Source organism: Lissotriton helveticus, chromosome 5_1 (genome assembly GCF_964261635.1).
Source record: "Lissotriton helveticus chromosome 5_1, aLisHel1.1, whole genome shotgun sequence".
Taxonomy (NCBI): Eukaryota; Metazoa; Chordata; class Amphibia; order Caudata; family Salamandridae; genus Lissotriton; species Lissotriton helveticus.
Window position 1 is genome coordinate 1,869,725,862 of NC_136065.1, and position 21,544 is coordinate 1,869,747,405.

Genomic DNA, 21,544 nt, shown 5'->3' on the forward strand with positions numbered 1-21,544 from the left:
TTTACCACTGCTAACCAGTGCTAAAGTGCTTATGCTCCTCCACTAAAACTTGGTGACATTGGTATATACCAGATTGGCATATTTAGTTTACTTATAAGTCGCTGTAAAGTGTTTTACCATATGCCCAGGCCATGTGATCGAAACTATACCAGTGGTCTTGCAGCACTGGTTGTGCTATCCACACAAGTAGCCTTTCAAACCTGTCTCAGGCCTGCCATTGCACAGCCTGTGTGTGTAGTTTACTGCCACTGTTGTGAGTTCCCTTTAGGGGCCACTGAGTTCTCCATTACTTTACCCTAACTGCACGTTGTGGGCTGCTTTGTTTTGCACACGTTACACACAGCACGTTTGTTTTCGTGCCATGATATTACTTTTGAAATACGCTGCACAGCTTTTTATTATTCAGGTCTCCTTTCTGGGACTCAGTCTAAATATTTCACCGAAGGTCAAACAATATTGTGCCCTATTTTTTTGGGATCGGTTTGCAACATATCTTGCCATTTAGGCACACCTCAGAAGAACAGTTGCTGTTTTCAGGTGAGGTACCTTTCATCATATACACCAAGACTTGCATTTTGAAAACAGAGAGGAAGATTCCTACAGAGTGGAAAGGTCTCTGGATGGACCCGCTAGCTTTGCACAACTGTAGATGTAGACCACCTAACTACAAATGCCAGTTATGGGGGCCGGTTCTAATCCAAGAGATCTCTGATCTATCACTTTGCTCATGTAGTGAGGATAGGCTTAGGCTGAGACATCATTCGCTATGGAAGGGCTTTTTATAGTATATACTTTGCTCGTAATGCTGATTAATTTGCTCAGCTGTATATCTTTTCTAATTGCAGCACAGTTGCTTCATGATAGAGCATGTTAGTTTCAATAAATATTGTAAACTTTCCTCGTGTCTTTCTGTTGTTTATTGTGGACATGCATGCGTAAGAAAACGAAAGTCGATGATCTGTTCCCACAGTTCCCCTTGGGCCTAGAGAGTTGTGTTCTGAGGTGCATATTTACATGTTACTCTAGGAAGGTTAGGAGAGCAGGTAACGCACTATGAGCTAGTCAGATTTGGGCCCATAGGTTCTTCAGTGGTATGGTGACTATTATACCTGGCTTCCTTGGCGTGGTTTTCCCATGTATTTTTGCCTCTGCCTCCTGTGATGTTGCTGTGTACTGGACTTTGTTTTTGCTGGTCTAGATGCTTTGGGCACTTTCCCACTGCTGATCAGTGTCAAAGTGCAAGTGCTCCCTCTGTAACTTGTAAATATGGATTGGTGTTTCCATTGTTGGCTTGTTTGACTTACTACTAAGTCCCTAGTACAGTGCACTGTGTGTGGCCAGGGCCTGTAATTTCACTGCTGCTAGTGGGCCAGCAGCACTGGTTGTGCTACCCACACAAGCAGCCCTTAAAAGGAGTCTCAGACCTGTCACTGCAGTGTCTGCACGTAGTCTCTACTGCCATGTCGACCTGGCAAGTGCACCCACTTGCCAGGCCCTAACCTTCCCTTTTATGACATGCGAGTCAGCCCTAAGGTAGGCCCAAGGTGCCCCTGTGGGCTGGGTGCGGTGTATGTGAAAGGTAGGACATGTACTGATGTGTGTGACATGTCCTGGTAGTGAACTCGAGTGTATTTCGTGCTTCACTATTGAATGACCATCTGTCCCATAGGACAGAATGTGAGCTTACATAGAACATCTTATAAGTGTAACTTCCCATTGGGACAATATGGAAAGCTGGATTTTAGTATGCCTGAAGTCAAAATATAAAAATGCATCTTTTATTAAAGATGATTTTGATATTATGTGTTTGAAAATACCACTTTTAGAAAGTGTGTTCTTGCTTAGCCATCCTGTGTGCCTCTGCTGGTTTGTGGATTGACTGGCTTTGGAGTGACAGGGGCTGGGGATGTCCATTCACTGTAGACAGCTACTGGGGGGGTTTAGGTGTGTCCTGCCATTTCTGGATGAGTCAGGGCTTTGCTGAATAGACCTGGGCTGCATTTAGAGCAGAGGGAGGAAATTTTCTTGCACCTGAATGGGCCTTGGTCTGCCTTACACAATGCTGTCTCCACCTCTTGCCGGGAAGCTGGAACACAGAGGACAGAACTGGTTTTGACTGAGAACAGAGCCATTCTGTCACCAGATAACTAGAGACCCCCATTTCTAACAGGGACAGCCCCTACATTCTATTGTCCTGTGATCCCAGCATAGTTATGTTTCAAAACAGAATCCCCATAACATGGCATTACCAACGCTTGGTCTGGTACTTATTACACAGGTCTCCTGAGTAGTACTTGTGTGTGTCCATAATAACAGCTTACACCTACCACCTGAGATGTCCGTTGTATTTGGGATACATCTTCAACAGTGTTTGAGAAGCACCCAATTCTGTTGGTTTTACAAGCTTGAAAGTTTAAAAGGATAACCCTTTTTTTTTTAAAAACATTTTTGTTTTCATTTTTCATTAACTCCTTCCATGCTCATGACGAGCTCAGCTCGTCATGAGGCACACTGGAGCTGTGCTAATGACGAGCTGACCTTGTCATGAACAATGGGATCATGCAAAGGTCAGCACAGGAGGGGAAAAGGCCTAGCAGCCAAGGTGTTAATTGGTACATACTGTTACATAGCAGTAGACTTAGGTACATGATAATACATTGATTAAACATATATCGACTGAACACATGTATATGCTCTGCTTCGTAATTTTCCCTTTCAGACAATTCAGTGCATCAACATATAAGTTGGGGGTGTTACAATGTCCCCAACCTGCACAGTTAGTCACTCATATCTGACAGTGACTCTTCTGGTGGCGGATCGGAAATTTTACCCCTGAATGTATCCCATTTTCTCCAAACCCATGTCCACTTCTTGGGGCATCCCCTGTGCATACATACAGTTTCCTCCGCTATCATTGCGCCATCCATGTCACAGCACCATTGACGGTAGCAGGGAGGAAGTCTTGCTCCCCAGTATTGAGCTATATTCCTCTTTGCTATCATTGCACTCAATGTAGCCCAGCTCTGGGCCTTTTGATTTAGGTTTGTCAATAGTCTATCCTCTAGTGTTGATGCCTCTTAGAGCACAGTGCCCAGAGGAATAGTTTTCAGGAGTGCATGTCTAATCTGCATGTAACGAAAGGTTTCCGTCAATGCCATCCCATAAGTTTCTTGGAGCTGAGCGAACGCAATGATCTTGCCCTTTTTCCACAGATCCCCCACCTGGGAAATTCACTGTTTGAAGCCCTTGTTATTGCATAGTGTACCTAAGCGTCGGGTCTCCCAGTGCGGTGTGGTCTGAGTTATAACCCCTTCCCAGCCACGGGCACTCTGTGACGCATACCATATACGCACTGTGTGTGCTATTAGCCCTAAAAGAGCAGTCCCTCTATGTTTGTTATAGAGTGCTCCCATGACACCAACTGAACCTAGGATATATCTATCCATGCGGAATGCTGGTTCCTCCTGCGGAGCGTGCATCCATTGGTTTATTACAGTGAGCTGCGAGGCCCAGTAGTACACCTTTATGTTTGGAAGGGCAATTCTGCCTTCCCACCAGTTTTTTTCTAATTTATGCATGGCAATACAGGCGGGTTTTCCGTCCCAAAGCAGATTGCTTGCCTCAGTGTCAATTGATGTAAAATAGGTGGGGGGAACTCAGAAACGGGGTATTTTGTAGGGCGTTAAGGAATCTAGGGAGTGCCATCATTTTAAAACAGGGCAGCTCTTCCCATCAGTGTCAGCGATGGGGAGCACCGATGCTTTACATCACGGCGGAACCGTCAAAGTGGTTCAATGAGATTTTTTTCCATGAATTGTTCAGGTGAATTGTTCAGGCTGTGGCATTATATGGAGTCCCAAATACATAAACCCTCCTTCTGCAATCTGTATCTCACAATTCCTTGGTAGTCTTGGTGGAGGGCCTTCGAGCACATAAAGGAGCGACTTCGCCCAATTAATGATTCAGGGCGAAACCTTACCATAAGCAGCGCAAATATCCAGTTGGCAGTTAATGGAACGTGCAGGAGATGCCATGTATTGCAGCACATCATTCGCATATGGGGAGATGCAGTCATAGAAAAAAGAAGAAGTGGGGGGGTCTGTGGGTTGGTTTAACGACCTAAATATCTCATAACCCAATTTATAACGAGAAAAATACAGGAGATACAAAGTCAGGATGTGTGCTGTACTAAAACTACGAACTGGACGGAGTCATAGAACACCAAGAAATTACATGTGGCTGAAAAACTCCCATCAGACCACCATTATGGCGGAGTATCGTCACGTGGGATACGGATGGTAAATCGAAGTCTCACCCAACCCATCAAGTGATGGTGTAGAGATGGATTCCAAGGTGAACCACTAGCCACTATGTATTTCAGTACGGTGGTGATGGTGTGCAATGTGAGTGAAAAGAGTAAAATTAACTACTGCAACAGAAAATATGTTTACTAGGCACTGTTACACTGTTAGGACTAAAATGACGCCACATAGTGTGAAAATATGACTATGTGAAGGCGCAGTGCAGAGTGGTCGACATGTTTCAGCTATGTGGATAGATTCTATCCAAGCTTTCTTCAGGACCGTGATCTAATAACAACTGCAAATGTCAGTGAAAAACAATCTTATTGTGAAATGTGAAGCAAGCCCATATCAAATCAAAATAGTCCTACCAGGAACTTGGGTCCCCAATGTTGACTGGTGGAAAAATGGGTAAATTATCCTTCCCTGTAGGGAAAATCATACACAAAATATGTGATATCAAACAGTGTTTCCATTAGTCCTTCAGTTACAAAGAAAAAAGTACACACAACACATGTTTCAAAATGAGCAAAAAGTCTCATTTTCTAACAAGAGGCAGCCGTCCTACTGATTTGCATGACAATCGTCACAATGGTATCTTGATTTTATACTCACCCAGCTTTATGTGGGAGTAGCCTCACCTCACCCGGCACCCGCTCGGGAAAAATGAGGCCCCGCTCTGTTAAAAAAGATGGAAGAGATAATAAAATATGTTCCATCGCAATATTAGTATAATTGCGATATATTTATTAAGCTTGTGCTGACTTCCAACAAATTTTTTTAACTAAGACCAGTTGCTCTCATAGTAGACACCCCCCTGTCAGACTGCATGCCTAAACCCATGCTTGTCCAGTAAAAAAGAAAGGCAAAGACCCAGTTGTATAGATGAATATAACACAGGGTTAGCTGTCAGATTCTGACAAGAGAGAGAAAAAGAAACCACTCTGCAAGGAATAACAACTAAGCAGTAGTAGTTCAGAGAATTATTCTTCCGAGCTCACATGTCCGTCGGTACCTCTCGCCTGCTTCCAAGTGGGAGTGGAGGTACCGAACGGACGGAAAGCGCGCCTTTATATATCTAAGCTGATTAATTAATTGATTACACCCTTTGGTAGTATACGTCATTAGAAAAAGTTCTTGGCGATCTTAAAAGCGGAGTACCGTAACTGCACCCACTTGTTGCCGCCGCGCATGCGCGAAAGATGTAAACACAAGACGCTTTCAGTGGCGCATGCGCGGTAACAACAGTTGTGTGCGTATGCGCGGTAGCGCGACAGAGGCCGCTGTCATTGCGAGCGTCTCGATAATGACAGTACTGCTTGCCAAGGATCAGTCTTCAAACTCAGAATAACTCATGAGGAGATCGTGTATCCCCTAATCAGTTGAGATCTGATTCGTGCTCAAAGCTCACCCGATAGTCAAAAATGCACAACTATCTATGCACAAAAACACATGTATAAAAACCGGTAAATGTCGGATAGGGGCACAGTCAGTGTCATAAGAATACTGAGCTCATCTAGTGACAAGAGAAAGGTCTGTGGCCATCACAGGATTTGTAGTCATTAGAGTGCAGCAGATTCAGCCACTATATTTTCAGGTAGTAGGGTCACGTTTCTGGGTTCAGACATCCTAGACTCTGTCTTAATAGAAAGAGAGGTGTGTAGCTCTGGAAAATATTTAGCGTGCTCAGATTACAGTAAGTTAAATCACTACATGTATAGGTGATCAAGTCACATACATAGGTACTGATGTTATAGGGACCTAGTGGATGCACCATAATTTCTCCTGTATGCATGAGACGTGATAAACATGTAGAGAGGTCAAGAGAAGAGCAACTACAGTGAGGTCCATGCTATATCATCGTTGAGTCCCCTACTATCATTTTTAAGAGAAAAGATCGATTTTTGTTCTTTAATGAATAAGAATCTGGAAATGTCACTGATGTGGGGTGGGATAAACAGCCGTTCTAAAATCACCCATCTCATATCTTCTGCAGTGTGCTTGTGAGTCAAGAAGTGATTGGTCAGGCGTGTTGATTGTTTCTGGCAGCGAATCGTGCTCTTATGCTCGCCGATTCTTAATTTGATTTTGCGGGTAGTGTACCCGATGTATCTTAGGGAACACGGGCAGGTTACCATATATATAACTCTTTCAGAATTACAATTCGTGTGTTTCTTGAGAAACCATATCTTGCCTGTACCCAGATCAACTTTGTCAGTTTTAATAGTCTGTGGATAGACACTGCATGAGCCACAAGGGTAGTGGCCCTGTACTGGCGGAAGATCCCAGAGTGTAGTTGGTCTATCCCTCTCTTGGACTCTAGGTCTGGTATGGACCAGACTGTCACGCAAACTCGGTGCTCTTTTAAAAGAGAACAAAGGTAGGGGTATGTTAGTGTCCGTGATGTTGAGAATGCTCCAATGTTTGCGTATTGTTTTCTGGATTTTATTGGAGTGGACATTGAATGTACTTACAAATGTCAGTCTCTCTAATGCAGGTTTCATAGGTCTCCTTTCCAGGAGTGCCTCCCGATTGTTATTCGAGGCACGTTTCCAAGCCCTTTTGACTAGGTGTTTGGGGTATTGTCTTTCCTGTAGTTGGTCAGACAAATTGGTTGTGTGTTTGTCAAAGAGTTCCCTAGATGAACAGTTTCTTCTGACTCGAAGAAACTGGCCCACTGGTAGATTGGCTCGTAGTGAGCGTGGGTGATGGCTACTGTACGCGAGGAGGGAGTTTCTGGCCATAGGTTTGGTGTAGAGCTCGCATTGAAGCTTCCCTGCTTCTGGAAAGATAGACAAATCCAAGAAGGGTAGCTTCACACTTCTGAACTCTAGCGTGAATTTCAAATACTGATTTTGAGTATTGAGCCATTGATGGAATAGTTGGATCTCTGATGTTGAGCCTCGCCATACCACCAGGATGTCATCAATGTATCTCTTCCATAGCAACACTTGATGTAAAAATGGGTTGCTACGGTTGAGAACATGTTCTTGCTCAAATTGGTGGCCATAAAGATTGGCGAGGCTCGGGGCGAAAATGCTCCCCATAGATGTTCCAGAGATCTGCAGGAAGAACTGATCTTCAAATTTGAAGAAGTTCTCCATCATGGCTATTTTAGCACAGTCAAGGATAAAACTCACAGGAGTAATACTGTCCAGGTCTCTCAGGGACAATAGTTGTCTGACCGTCTCTAAGGTTTCTTCCTGCGGTATACAGGTATAGAGTGACTCAACGTCGAAACTAACCAATAGGTCTGTCTCAACGTTGAATTCTATGTCTGGTAACGATCTCAGAACATCAGCTGTGTCCTGTAGATACGTGGGCATTTATTTTACCACGGGTCTGAGAAAGAAATCCACAAAGGTGGAAAGCGGCTCTAGAAGGGATCCAATCCCTGAGATTATAGGGCGCCCTGGTGGTGGTCTGATGGCTTTGTGGAATTGGGAGGCAGTAGAAACCAGGTGTGACTGGATGGTTTGCCACCAGGAATCTAGCCTCCTGAGGTGTTATCCATCCTTCCGCACTGGCCTCATCCACTAAGGTCTTAATTACTGTAAGTAGCCATGTTGTCGGATCTTCAGACAATCGGCGGTAGTTTTGAGTGTTGTTCAGTTGTCTCAGACATTCTTGTCGATACTGGTGCATGTCGAGTACAACTGTAGCCCCGCCCTTGTCCGCTGGTTTTATTATTATGGCCGGATCCTTAGACAGGTTCGTGAGGGCATTCTTTTCTCGCTTCGAGAGGTTGTGGAAACAGTGGGGGACTTCATCATGTAACCCCATAATGTCATGTGTGACATCTGTTTCAAAAGTAGTCACCCGTGATGGAACTTGGTGAGCTAAGGGGGTAAACGTAGATTTAGGGTTTAGCTTTGTGTTAGCAAGTTTGTCGTCAGTGGTTGTATCAAGGACAGTCTTGTCTTTGAAGAAAAAGTGAAGGCGTACCTTCCTGAAGAACTTTTCAAGTTCTATCCGCGTCTGGAATGGATCACCTCTATTTGTTGGAACAAAACCAAGTCCTTTCTCCAGGACGGTTTGTTCAATTGGAGTGAGGATACGTGAACTCAAATTGACCGTTAAATTCAACTCACCTCCGTGCTGGTGCTCTGTAGTGCGGCCTTCCTGCTCCGTGTATTGGGAAACGAGGGATCCGTCTGCCACTGGACAGTTTGTTGCCCTCTTCTCTTTCCGCGGTTTTGTCCACGTCCACGCCCTAAAAAAGACGGGTCAGAGAAGAACTGTGGGTGTTGTGTATACGGATTCATGTGCTGGGCAAAAGGAGGTGGTTGAAAACCCAGGGGCCAGGAGGCCAGCATGCAGCGGGGTTCTGGAAATTACCTGGGTAATTACCCTGCATACCCCCTCTTTGTCGGCTACCTCTCTTGAAGAAACGCTGCCCCCCTTCTCGGGGTTGACCTCCGGTGGTATCGGGGGTGTCTGAATCACTTGAATCTGATCCACTAGATGTCACTAGATGGGGCTCAGTATTCTTATGACACTGACTGTGCCCCTATCCGACATTTACCGGTTTTTATACATGTGTTTTTTTGCATAGACAGTTGTGCATTTTTGACTATTGGGTGAGCTTTGAGCACGAATCAGATCTCAACTGATTAGGGGATACACGATCTCCTCATGAGTTATTCTGAGTTTGAAGACTGATTCTTGGCAAGCAGTACTGTCATTATCGAGACGCTCGCAATGACAGCTGCCTCTGTCGCGTTCCGCACATGCGCACACAACTGTTGTTACCGCGCATGCGCCACTGAAAGCGTCTTGTGTTTACATCTTTCGCGCATGCGCGGCGGCAACAAGTGGGTGCAGTTACGGTACTCCGCTTTTAAGATCAGCAAGGACTTTTTCTAATGACGTATACTACCAAAGGGTGTAATCAATTAACCAATCAGCTTAGATATATAAAGGTGCGCTTTCCGTCCGTTCGGTACCTCCACTCCCACTTGGAAGCAGGCGAGAGGTACCGACGGACCGGTGAGCTCGGAAGAATAATTCTCTGAACTATTACTGCTTAGTTGTTATTCCTTGCAGAGTGGTTTCTTTTTCTCTCTCTTGTCAGAATCTGACAGCTAACCCTGTGTTATATTCATCTATACAACTGGGTCTTTGCCTTTCTTTTTTACTGGACAAGCATGGGTTTAGGCATGCAGTCTGACAGGGGGGTGTCTACTATGAGAGCAACTGGTCTTAGTTAAAAAATTTAGTTGGAAGTCAGCACAAGCTTAATAAATATATCGCAATTATACTAATATTGCGATGGAACATATTTTATTATCTCTTCCATCTTTTTTAACAGACCCGGGCCTCATTTTTCCCGAGCGGGTGCCGGGTGAGGTGAGGCTACTTCCCACATAAAGCTGGGTGAGTATAAAATCAAAATACCATTGTGACGATTGTCATGCAAATCAGTAGGACGGCTGCCTCTTGTTAGAAAATGAGACTTTTTGCTCGTTTTGAAACATGTGTTGTGTGTACTTTTTTCTTTGTAACTGAAGGACTATTATTATTATTATTATTATTTTTTCCATTTGTATGGCGCTCAGCTACCCAACAAGGGTTTCCCGGCGCCTGTGACATTACTTCGGATTGAATGAGTATGTTGAGTTGTGTTTTAGCACAGTTGTTTCTGGAAAAGCCAGGTTTTTACAAGTTTACGGAAATGGACGTAGTTTTCCTCTTTCCGGATATGTGGGGGGAGTGAATTCCATAGGATCGGCCCTCTGACAGAAAACGATCTCCCGCCAGTTTTTTGCAGTTTGAATCTGGGTACAGCGAAGGTTGCTGCCGTTTGGGAGCGAAGATTTCTTGTTGGCAGATAGGGGGAGGCCAAGGCTTGTATATAGGTAGGTGCCATTGTGGCTTTGATTTTACACATGTAACTCAGGGTTTTGAAACTGATCCGATGTTCCACCCTGAGCCAATGTAAATCATTCAGGTGTTTTGATACTCTTTCTGACTTTGGTATCCTACACAGGAGTCGTATGGCAGAATTTTGGATCATTTGGAGTCGCTTGATCACTGCTAGGTTCGAGCTTAGGTAAAGGATGTTTCCGTAGTCAATACGCGATGTTATTAGTGCGTTTACTACGGTTTTTGGGGTATCGAGGGGCAGCATCCAAATGATTTTCTTCAACCATTTTATTATGGTAAAGCAGAGGCCAGCGACTTTGTTTGCCTGCTGATTCATTGACAGAGTATTGTCAATAATGACTCCTAGATTTCTCGCCTGAGTAGCTGGGGAGGGAAGATTACCCAGCTCAGGTGGCCAATGGGAGGGGCTCCAGAGCTCCTTATTTTTTCCCAATAGGAGGACCTCTGTTTTATCCCCATTTAGTTTCAACTGGTTGGTGGTCATCCAGTTGAAAATTTTCCGGAGGCCAACTTTGAGTAGAGAAGGGGCTGAGGAATTTGACTCTGATAGTGAAAAGATGATTTGAGAGTCGTCAGCGTAGGACATTAAAGTCAGGCCTGCGCAGTCCGCCAGGTCTGCCAATGGTCTAACGTACAGATTAAAAAACAACGGGCTTAGGATGGAGCCCTGTGGGACTCCAAGTGGGGCGGGAAACGTGTCTGAACTTGCAATACTGGATTTGATCTGGAAGGTTCTCTCGGTGAGAAAGGACTTGATCCACTTTAGGGCATCACTACGAATGCCGTTTTTCTCTAGAGTTGCCAGAAGAGTATTGTGTGATATAGTGTCAAATGCCGCACTCAAGTCTAAAAGAATGAGAAATGGAAACACTGTTTGATATCACATATTTTGTGTATGATTTTCCCCACAGGGAAGGATAATTTACCCATTTTTCCACCAGTCAACATTGGGGACCCAAGTTCCAGGTAGGACTATTTTGATTTGATATGGGCTTGCTTCACATTTCACAATAAGATTGTTTTTCACTGACATTTGCAGTTGTTATGAGATCACGGTCCTGAAGAAAGCTTGGATAGAATCTATCCACATAGCTGAAACATGTCGACCACTCTGCACTGCGCCTTCACATAGTCATATTTTCACACTATGTGGCGTCATTTTAGTCTTAACACTGTAACAGTGCCTATTAAACATATTTTCTGTTGCAGTAGTTAATTTTACTCTTTTCACTCACATAGCACACCATCACCACCGTACTGAACTACATAGTGGCTATTGGTTCACCTTGGAATCCATCTCTACACCATCACTTGATGGGTTGGGTGAGACTTGGATTTACCATCCGTATCCCACGTGACGATACTCGGCCATAATGGTGGTCTGATGGGAGTTTTTCAGCCACATGTAATTTCTGGGTGTTCCATGACTCCGTCCAGTTCGTAGTTTTAGTACAGCACACATCCTGACTTTGTATCTCCTGTATTTTTCACGTTTAAAAATTGGGTTATGAGATATTTAGGTTGTTAAACCAACCCACAGACCCCCCACTTCTTCTTTTTTTTAGTATTTAGAGCAACTTCGGTTGCGGGTCTTTTTTCTAGAATCAGGGTCTGACTCCCTGTTTTTCTCATTAGCTCATTCCAGTTGACTTCTCTATTTTGAAACCTCCCCTGATAGACCATGGCTGACTTTGCAGGTTTAGCATTTGATTATGAGATTTTGAACTCCATTTTAGCTGATAACCCTTGTATTTTAGATTCTATACCTGAGACCGCTAGTGCAGCTAAAGATGATTGGTTAACTTTGCTCAATCTGTAGAAAACTCACTCTCGTATCACTGTCCGTGGACTTATAATGGCAGAATATTTACGAGGTAAATGTGCTCCAACAGGCCTGATTGTTACAAATGTGCCTAGGCTCTTTCTAACTGATAAAGATTGGTCACTGATAGCGTGGCGATGCACGCGAGATTGGCTTATCTTGATCATTAGCTCAGCCAAAAGAATAGCAGATACTTTGCTAATTGAGATACAAACACTAGAAGGCCAAATTAAAACCACTTGCAGTACACTTTTCAAGAAGCGCCTGGATGAGACTAATAAAACCAACAAAGACTATAAGGACAATATACTCTCTAGTAAAGTTGATAAATTCAAAAAAGATTTGGCCCGGTTTTCTATGGTTAAAATCTACCCCTATACCAGTGATAGCTATGTGGCACCTGGATTCAATGGTAAGGGCAAAAGATATGGGTCCAACTATTCCACCTCTGGATCAGATTAAAGTGATTCAGACACCACCGATACCACCGGAGGTCAACCCCGAGGAGGGGGGCAGCGTTTCTTCAAGAGAGGTAGCCGACAAAGAGGGGGTATGCAGGGTAATTACCCAGTTAATTTCCAGAACCCGGCTGCATGGTGGCCTCCTGGCCCCTGGGGTTTTCAACCACCTCCTTTTGCCCAGCACATGAATCCGTATACACAACACCCACAGTTCTTCTCTGACCCGTCTTTTTTAGGGCGTGGACGTGGACAAAACCGCGGAAAGAGAAGAGGGTAACAAACTGTCCAGTGGCAGACGGATCCCTCGTTTCCCAATACACGGAGCAGGAAGGCCGCACTACAGAGCACCAGCACGGAGGCGAGTTGAATTTAACGGTCAATTTGAGTTCACGTATCCTCACTCCAATTGAACAAACCGTCCTGGAGAAAGGACTTGGTTTTGTTCCAACAAATAGAGGTGATCCATTCCAGACGCGGATAGAACTTGAAAAGTTCTTCAGGAAGGTACGCCTTCACTTTTTCTTCAAAGACAAGACTGTCCTTGATACAACCACTGACGACAAACTTGCTAACACAGGGCTACGCCCTAAATCTACGTTTACCCCCTTAGCTCACCAAGTTCCATCACGGGTGACTACTTTTGAAACAGCTGTCACACATGACATTATGGGGTTACATGATGAAGTCCCCCACTGTTTCCACAACCTCTCGAAGCGAGAAAAGAATGCCCTCACGAACCTGTCTAAGGATCCGTCCATAATAATAAAACCAGCGGACAAGGGCGGGTCTACAGTTGTACTCGACATGCACCAGTATCGACAAGAATGTCTGAGACAACTGAACAACACTCAAAACTACCGCCGATTGTCTGAAGATCCGACAACACGGCTACTTACAGTAATTAAGACCTTAGTGGATGAGGCCAGTGCGGAAGGATGGATAACACCTCAGGAGGCTAGATTCCTGGTGGCAAACCATCCTGTCACACCTGGTTTCTACTGACTCCCTAAAATCCACAAAGCCATCAGACCACCACCAGGGCGCCCTATAATCTCAGAGATTGGATCACTTCTAGAGCCGCTTTCCACCTTTGTGGATTTCTTTCTCAGACCCGTGGTAAAAGAAATGTCCACGTATCTACAGGACACAGCTGATGTTCTGAGATTGTTACCAGACATAGAATTCAACGTTGAGACAGACCTATTGGTTAGTTTCGACGTTGAGTCACTCTATACCTGTATACCGCAGGAAGAAACCTTAGAGACGGTCAGACAACTATTGTCCCTGAGAGACCTGGACAGTATTACTCCTGTGAGTTTTATCCTTGACTGTGCCAAAATAGCCATGATGGAGAACTTCTTCAAATTTGAAGATCAGTTCTTCCTGCAGATCTCTGGAACCTCTATGGGGAGCATTTTCGCCCCGAGCCTCGCCAATCTTTATGTCCACCAATTTGAGCAAGAACATGTTCTCAACCGTAGCAACCCATTTTTACATCAACTGTTGCTATGGAAGAGATACATTGATGACATCCTGGTGGTATGGCGAGGCTCAACATCAGAGATCCAACTATTCCATCAATGGCTCAATACTCAAAATCAGTATTTGAAATTCACGCTAGAGTTCAGTAGTGTGAAGCTACCCTTCTTGGATTTGTCCATCTTTCCAGAAGCAGGGAAGCTTCAATGCAAGCTCTACACCAAACCTATGGCCAGAAACTCCCTCCTCGCGTACAGTAGCCATCACCCACGCTCACTACGAGCCAATCTACCAGTGGGCCAGTTTCTTCGAGTCAGAAGAAACTGTTCATCTAGGGAACTCTTTGACAAACACGCAACCAATTTGTCTGACCAACTACAGGAAAGACAATACCCCAAACACCTAGTCAAAAGGGCTTGGAAACGTGCCTCGAATAACAATCGGGAGGCACTCCTGGAAAGGAGACCTATGAAACCTGCATTAGAGAGACTGACATTTGTAAGTACATTCAATGTCCACTCCAATAAAATCCAGAGAACAATACGCAAACATTGGAGCATTCTCAACATCACGGACACTAACATACCCCTACCTTTGTTTGTTTAAGAGAGCACCGAGTTTGCGTGACAATCTGGCCAATACCAGACCTAGAGTCCAAGAGAGGGATAGACCAACTACACTCTGGGATCTTCCGCCAGTACAGGGCCACTACCCTTGTGGCTCATGCAGTGTCTTTCCACAGACTATTAAAACTGACAAAGTTGATCTGGGTACAGCCAAGATATGGTTTCTCAAGAAACACACGAATTGTAATTCTGAAAGAGGTATATATATGGTAACCTGCCCGTGTTCCCTAAGATACATCGGGTACACTACCCACAAAATTAAATTAAGAATCGGCGAGCATAAGAGCACGATTCGCTGCCAGAAACAATCAACACGCCTGACCGATCACTTCTTGACTCACAAGCACACTGCAGAAGATATGAGATGGGTGATTTTAGAACAGCCGTTTATCCCACCCCACATCAGTGACATTTCCAGATTCTTATTCATTAAAGAACAAAAATTGATCTTTTCCCTTAAAAGTGATAGTAGGGGACTCAACGATGATATAGCATGGACCTCACTGTAGTTGCTCTTCTCTTGACCTCTCTACATGTTCATCACGTCTCATGCATACAGGAGAAATTATGGTGCATCCACTAGGTCCCTATAACATCAGTACCTATGTATGTGACTTGATCACCTATACATGTAGTGATTTAACTTACTGTAATCTGAGCACGCTAAATATTTTCCAGAGCTACACACCTCTCTTTCTATTAAGACAGAGTCTAGGATGTCTGAACCCAGAAACGTGACCCTACTACCTGAAAATATAGTGGCTGAATCTGCTGCACTCTAATGACTACAAATCCTGTGATGGCCACAGACCTTTCTCTTGTCACTAGATGGGGCTCAGTATTCTTATGACACTAACTGTGCCCCTATCCGACATTTACCGGTTTTTATACATGTGTTTTTGTGCATAGATAGTTGTGCATTTTTGACTATTGGGTGAGCTTTGAGCACGAATCAGATCTCAACTGATTAGGGGATACACGATCTCTTCATGAGTTATTCTGAGTTTGAAGACTGATCCTTGGCAAGCAGTACTGTCATTATCGAGACGCTCGCAATGACAGCGGCCTCTGTCGCGCTACCGCGCATGCGCACACAACTGTTGTTACCGCGCATGCGCCACTGAAAGCGTCTTGTGTTTACATCTTTCGTGCATGCGCGGCGGCAACAAGTGGGTGCAGTTACGGTACTCCGCTTTTAAGATCGGCAATGACTTTTTCTAATGACGTATACTACCAAAGGTGTAATCAATTAACCAATCAGCTTAGATATATAAAGGCGCGCTTTCCGTCCGTTAGGTACCTCCACTCCCACTTGGAAGCAGGCGAGAGGTACCGACGGACAGGTGAGCTCAGAAGAATAATTCTCTGAACTACTACTGCTTAGTTGTTATTCCTTGCAGAGTGGTTTCTTTTTCTCTCTCTTGTCAGAATCTGACAGCTAACCCTGTTTTATATTCATCTATACAACTGGGTCTTTGCCTTTCTTTTTTACTGGACAAGCATGGGTTTAGGCATGCAGTCTGACAGGGGGGGTGTCTACTATGAGAGCAACTGGTCTTAGTTAAAAAGTTTAGTTGGAAGTCAGCACAAGCTTAATAAATATATCGCAATTATACTAATATTGAGATGGAACATATTTTATTATCTCTTCCATCTTTTTTAACAGAGCGGGGCCTCATTTTTCCCGAGCGGGTGCCGGGTGAGGTGAGGCTACTTCCCACATAAATCCGGGTGAGTATAAAATCAAAATACCATTGTAACGATTGTCATGAAAATCAGTAGGACGGCTGCCTCTTGTTAGAAAATGAGACTTTTTGCTAGTTTTGAAACATGTGTTGTGTGTACTTTTTTCTTTGTAACTGAAGGACTAATGGAAACACTGTTTGATATCACATATTTTGTGTATGATTTTCCCTACAGGGAAGGATAATTTACCCATTTTTCCACCATTCAACATTGGGGACCCAAGTTCCTGGAGGACTATTTTGATTTGATATGGGCTTGCTTCACATTTCACAATCAGATTGTTTTTCACTGACATTTGCAGTTGTTATCAGATCACGGCCCTGAAGAAAGCTTGGATAGAATCTATCCACATAGCTGAAACATGTCGACCACTCTGCACTGCGCCTTCACATAGTCATATTTTCACACTATGTGGCGTCATTTTAGTCTTAACACTGTAACAGTGCCTATTAAACATATTTTCTATTGCAGTAGTTAATTTTACTCTTTTCACTCACATTGCACACCATCACCACCGTACTGAAATACATAGTGGCTAGTGGTTCACCTTGGAATCCATCTCTACACCATCACTTGATGGGTTGGGTGAGACTAGGATTTACCATCCGTATCCCACGTGACGATACTCCGCCATAATGGTGGTCTGATGGGAGTTTTTCAGCACATGAAATTTCTGGGTGTTCCATGACTCCGTCCAGTTCGTAGTTTTAGTACAGCACACATCCTGACTTTGTATCTCCTGTATTTTTCTTGAGATGCAGTCATCCCAGACCTCCTCCCACTTCAGCCCCCGAATGACCAGATCCCATCTTATCCAGGCCGCCAATGGCTCGAGCACCAGCGCAAACAGGAACGGGGACAAAGGGCAACCCTGTCTTGTCCCTCTACCCAAGGGAAAATTGATGAAATATGGCCATTCGCCACCACATGTGTCAGGGGTGTTGCATAGAGCAATTGGATCCATTCACAGAATTTAGGACCGAAGCCCAAATGCTGGAGGACAGCAAATAGGAAGGGCCACTCGACTAGATCAAAGGCCATGCGCACATCGAGGGAAAGAATGACGGCGTCCTCCTCAATGAGTGGTATACGTGCTATGACTCCATGTAGTCATCACAAGTTAAGAGCTGTGCTGCGGCCTGGCATGAAACCCAACTGATCCAGGTGCACCAACTTTGTGAGATAGGGTAGTACTCTTGTGGCCAGCATTTTAGCCAGTATCTTTGCTTCAGCATTGAGCAAAGAAATAGGCCGGTAGGATGTGCATTCCTGTGGCGGTTTCCCAGGTTTGTGTATTGACACTATTGTTGCTAGCCGTTGATCTGGTGGAAGCTCTCTTTTAGCCTGGTTATCTACATACGTCTCAGCAGACGTGGGGCACGTGGTTTGCTGCTTTTTATACAGTTTGATAAGTATGCCATTAGGGCCCAAGGCCTTCCTGGTGTGCAATGCGCTTATAGCTAGTGTGAGTTCCTCTGACATTAGATCAGCTTCTAGCTCCTGCATCTCACTAGAGGCCAGAGTAGGCATATGGATATCGCTGAGAAATGCAAGATTGTCTTCTATCGTGGCCGTGGTGGCAGGTGTATATATTGTCTCATAATGAAGCGCTAGCGCATCTACTATCTGTTGCGGGTTAGTAGTTGTTTCTCTATTATTCAGTCTCAGCTGCACCACTCAGCGACTAGCCCACTCGCCCTTATCTAGCCATGCCAGGAGCTTTCCTGCCTTATCACCCACCTCTTGATTAGTCTGCTGGGTCTTGGTGAGCCTGCTCTTAGCCTCCTCTCACGTATAGTCCCTGTATTCCTGTTTCATCGAGGTCAGTTTGTGTGTTGTGGTGTCATTGGTGGCTGTTGAATGATTTTATTCAACCTGACCCACCTCCCTCTCCAGAGCCTCTCAGGGACGCAGCCAATCCTTTTGATGGCATGTGATTAATGAGATTGCTTGGACACACAGCACTGTCTTGTATGCCTCCCATAAAGTCGTCGGGGATGTGACCGAGTGGTTGTTCTCCTTAAAATACTGTTTTGTGGTTGTTAAGAGACCCTTCCATATTTTAGGGTGCTTCAGGAACCCTGGGTAGATAGGAAACATGTGCAGTCGTCCCAAAGTATAAGACGTGTATTGAATTAAAACTGGGGAATGATCGGAAATACCCCTAGAGAGGTGCAACACCTCCAGTATTCTCTCTAGACCGGTTGGCAGTGTGAAAATGTAATCTATTCTCAAAAGACTGTCATGGACACCTGAGCGGAAGGTGTATTGGCACTCTTGTGGGAATCACGACCGCCAGGCAACCACCAGACCAAAGGCATCTAGGAATTCAGATAGTCAGAGATTCGTGCCACTTTGATCTCTAGGGGGCTGCCGGTCCATGGTTGCATCTATCATGACATTAAAGTCACCCCCCAGTATCAACTCGCCTTGTGGGAGTGCAAGCAGGAATTTGCCCAAAGCAGCGAAGGCCACTCGATGCAGGGTCGGTGGTACATATACTGACACAATATTGTATGGTTGTCCCTCCCATTGACATGCTACAGCTGCAAAGCGCCCCAGATTATCTGTCCATGACCCAGTGATTATGAGCGGGAAGCGTTTGTTAATCAGGACTCATACACTGCGGTACCCAGAAGTAAATGCAGAATGTACGACCATTTTAAACCCCCACCTATCCAGGGCCTTGCTGGCTGGATCAGGGCCACTGCCGGTGCCTTGCACTTTAGATATTGTAGGACCAGCCCTCTCTTTATCCTATCCCCAAGGCTGTTTACATTCCATGAGATAACAGAGAGAGGGTGGCTCTGCGTATCAGGGGTCTGTGAGTGCGCAGCCCGTCACTCAGCCAGGGTAGTCATGCACGCTATTTATTACATCATAAATGGGAGATTGTACAGAGCATTGCAATTGTAACATCATGTATGCATTGTGTATATACCTCGCACTCTGGTCGTGTATCTGTAACATTGAAAAAGTCATAACATTGAACTGATACCAACCCCCCACCCCTCTCCCTGCCTTCCTGCTTGACAGACCTAAAACTACCCACCACCCAATCATCGCAAAGTGCGTTTTCCCCATAACTTGTACTTGCCTCAGGGTGCAGAGTAGTCCCGCAATCATCTCGCACCATCCCCATGGTCAAGGCATAGTGTAGTGGCATTGGGCCCGATTCACAGAACTAACTTAAGACAAAATCCTAAACTTACTACCATTTTGTTATTTACAGAAGGCACTTACTCATTTCGGTATTCACAGAAGTTAGGAGCCCTAACTTTAGGACTCCTAAATGCCTTCTGTGAATACCGAAAGTCTTAAAGTTACGATTTTTCTCAGTTTAGGATAAGTAAAGTTAGAACTCCTAACTTTAGGACTCCTAAATGCCTTCTGTGAATAACAAAAGTCCTAAAGTTTTCCCTCTGCTTCTACCCTCAACTTTGCCGGGAATAGCATGGAGTACTTTAGCTCTCTGTCTCTCATTTCTTTCTTGATTTCCAGAAAGCTGCGACATTGCTTAGTCACTGTCGCTGTGTAGTCGGGAAAGAATGTAACAGTGTAGTTCTCGAGACGAATCAGGGCAATCCGCACCATCAGGAGGATCGCATCTCGGTCAGGGAAGTTGAAGATGCGGGCGAGTTTAGGCCCAAGGGGAGGGGGGGCCCAGGTCGTGTTCTTCCACCTGGTACTCGGTGAGCCCTTTCAACTGAAAAAAAGTTGGACAAACCGCATGGTTGTAGCCAATTTTTTATGAGGTCTTCTACGAAAAGGTCCAGTGCAGGGCCCCCTGCCATTTCCGGTATGCCTATAATCCGGACGTTGTTGCATCTCGAGCGCCCTTTCTGGTCGTCAAGCTTAGTCGCCATTAGTTTGTTTCCCACTTCCAGTTGCTTGACCTGTCGCTGTTTTTCTGCACCCTCACACTGCAGCCTGAGAATGTGTCTGGGGGGGTTTCTACCAGGAGTGCTGGCGTATCTACGCACCAACGTCCTCTGGCTACGTTTCAATGCGCCTCAATTGCGAAAGTTCTGGTTGCGTCAGTGCTGGCTTCTTGTATCTACCTCTGTAAGTTTAGTCACTGCAGTTTCCCAGTCAATACTGGCCCATGCTTCATCATTTACAGCTGGGAGCCCTCAACATGTGCAAGTCCTACCCGCAGAATTGCAGCAGGTCCTTGCTGTCTTCTAGGCTGGCAGCACAGTATTGGCAGTGCGGTGTTGGTGGAAGTGTCTTCCGCGCCTCCCCAGGGAGCACTACTGCTCCAGGAGCAATCCCAGCCAGTGCACGCTCAGCTCGATTGACCTGAAATAGGTGATGCGTGTGGGGGCGCCCAATGTCCACAGTGCACAAAACGGAGGCGGTGGGTCGCAAGCACGCCTCTGTAACCGGCACTGGCGTCCGCAGCTGACATAGAACACGGAGCTCCTCTCCCCGCCGTCCTCCAGGCAGTATACGCCGCCGCCGTGGGGCCGCCCCTTACTCACTCACAGCTCCCCTTGCACGCCTCGTTGATCACACAGATCTCCACACAGCTTGCTCACGCACTTGTCATTCAGTGCCCGAGCAGGACGGCAGACGCAGTCTCCGGAGCGTCGCCCAATCGTCCACTGGAGCCAGTCAGGGCTGCCTTCAATTCTCTGCGGCCCACGAGCCACGCAACGCCCTGGCTCCACCGCACCTCATAGGCTGCGTCTCTTGTTCACGACGCAGGCTGCTTATTTCAGTATGCTGTGGGCTCGGGACCCACTCCTGCGTTTCCGCAAGGCTTGCGGTGTCTCGCCCGCTATTCATAGGGCGTCCTATGCCACCGGATCAGTGCGCGGATCGATTGGGAAGGTGCTACGGTCGCAGAGCCTCCCTAGACAGAGGTCATTTGCTTTGGCTGCTAGCCACGCCCCCTCCAGATTAATCCATTTTTGTGTTGCACTTTGTTTCCATTACTGTTTTTCTTGTGGCTGCACCAGCACCCATTGTCATTGCAGTTAATTGCAGACCTGATATCCATGCGCATGTATAATACCATGGACTTACTAATGCAGGTAGTTAATTTATTTTCGTGGTTGAAGTCTTTCATGCTTGGGCGGTGGCAGCTGCTACAGCATTTAAGTGGTGGGGCAGCGTGGGGGAGGGCAGTGCAGGGGAGGAGGGCTGGGCAGGGGCAGGAGGGTAGTGTGGGGTCAGTGCGGGGGAAATGTAGTTTAAAAAAATTCTTACCTGCATTCT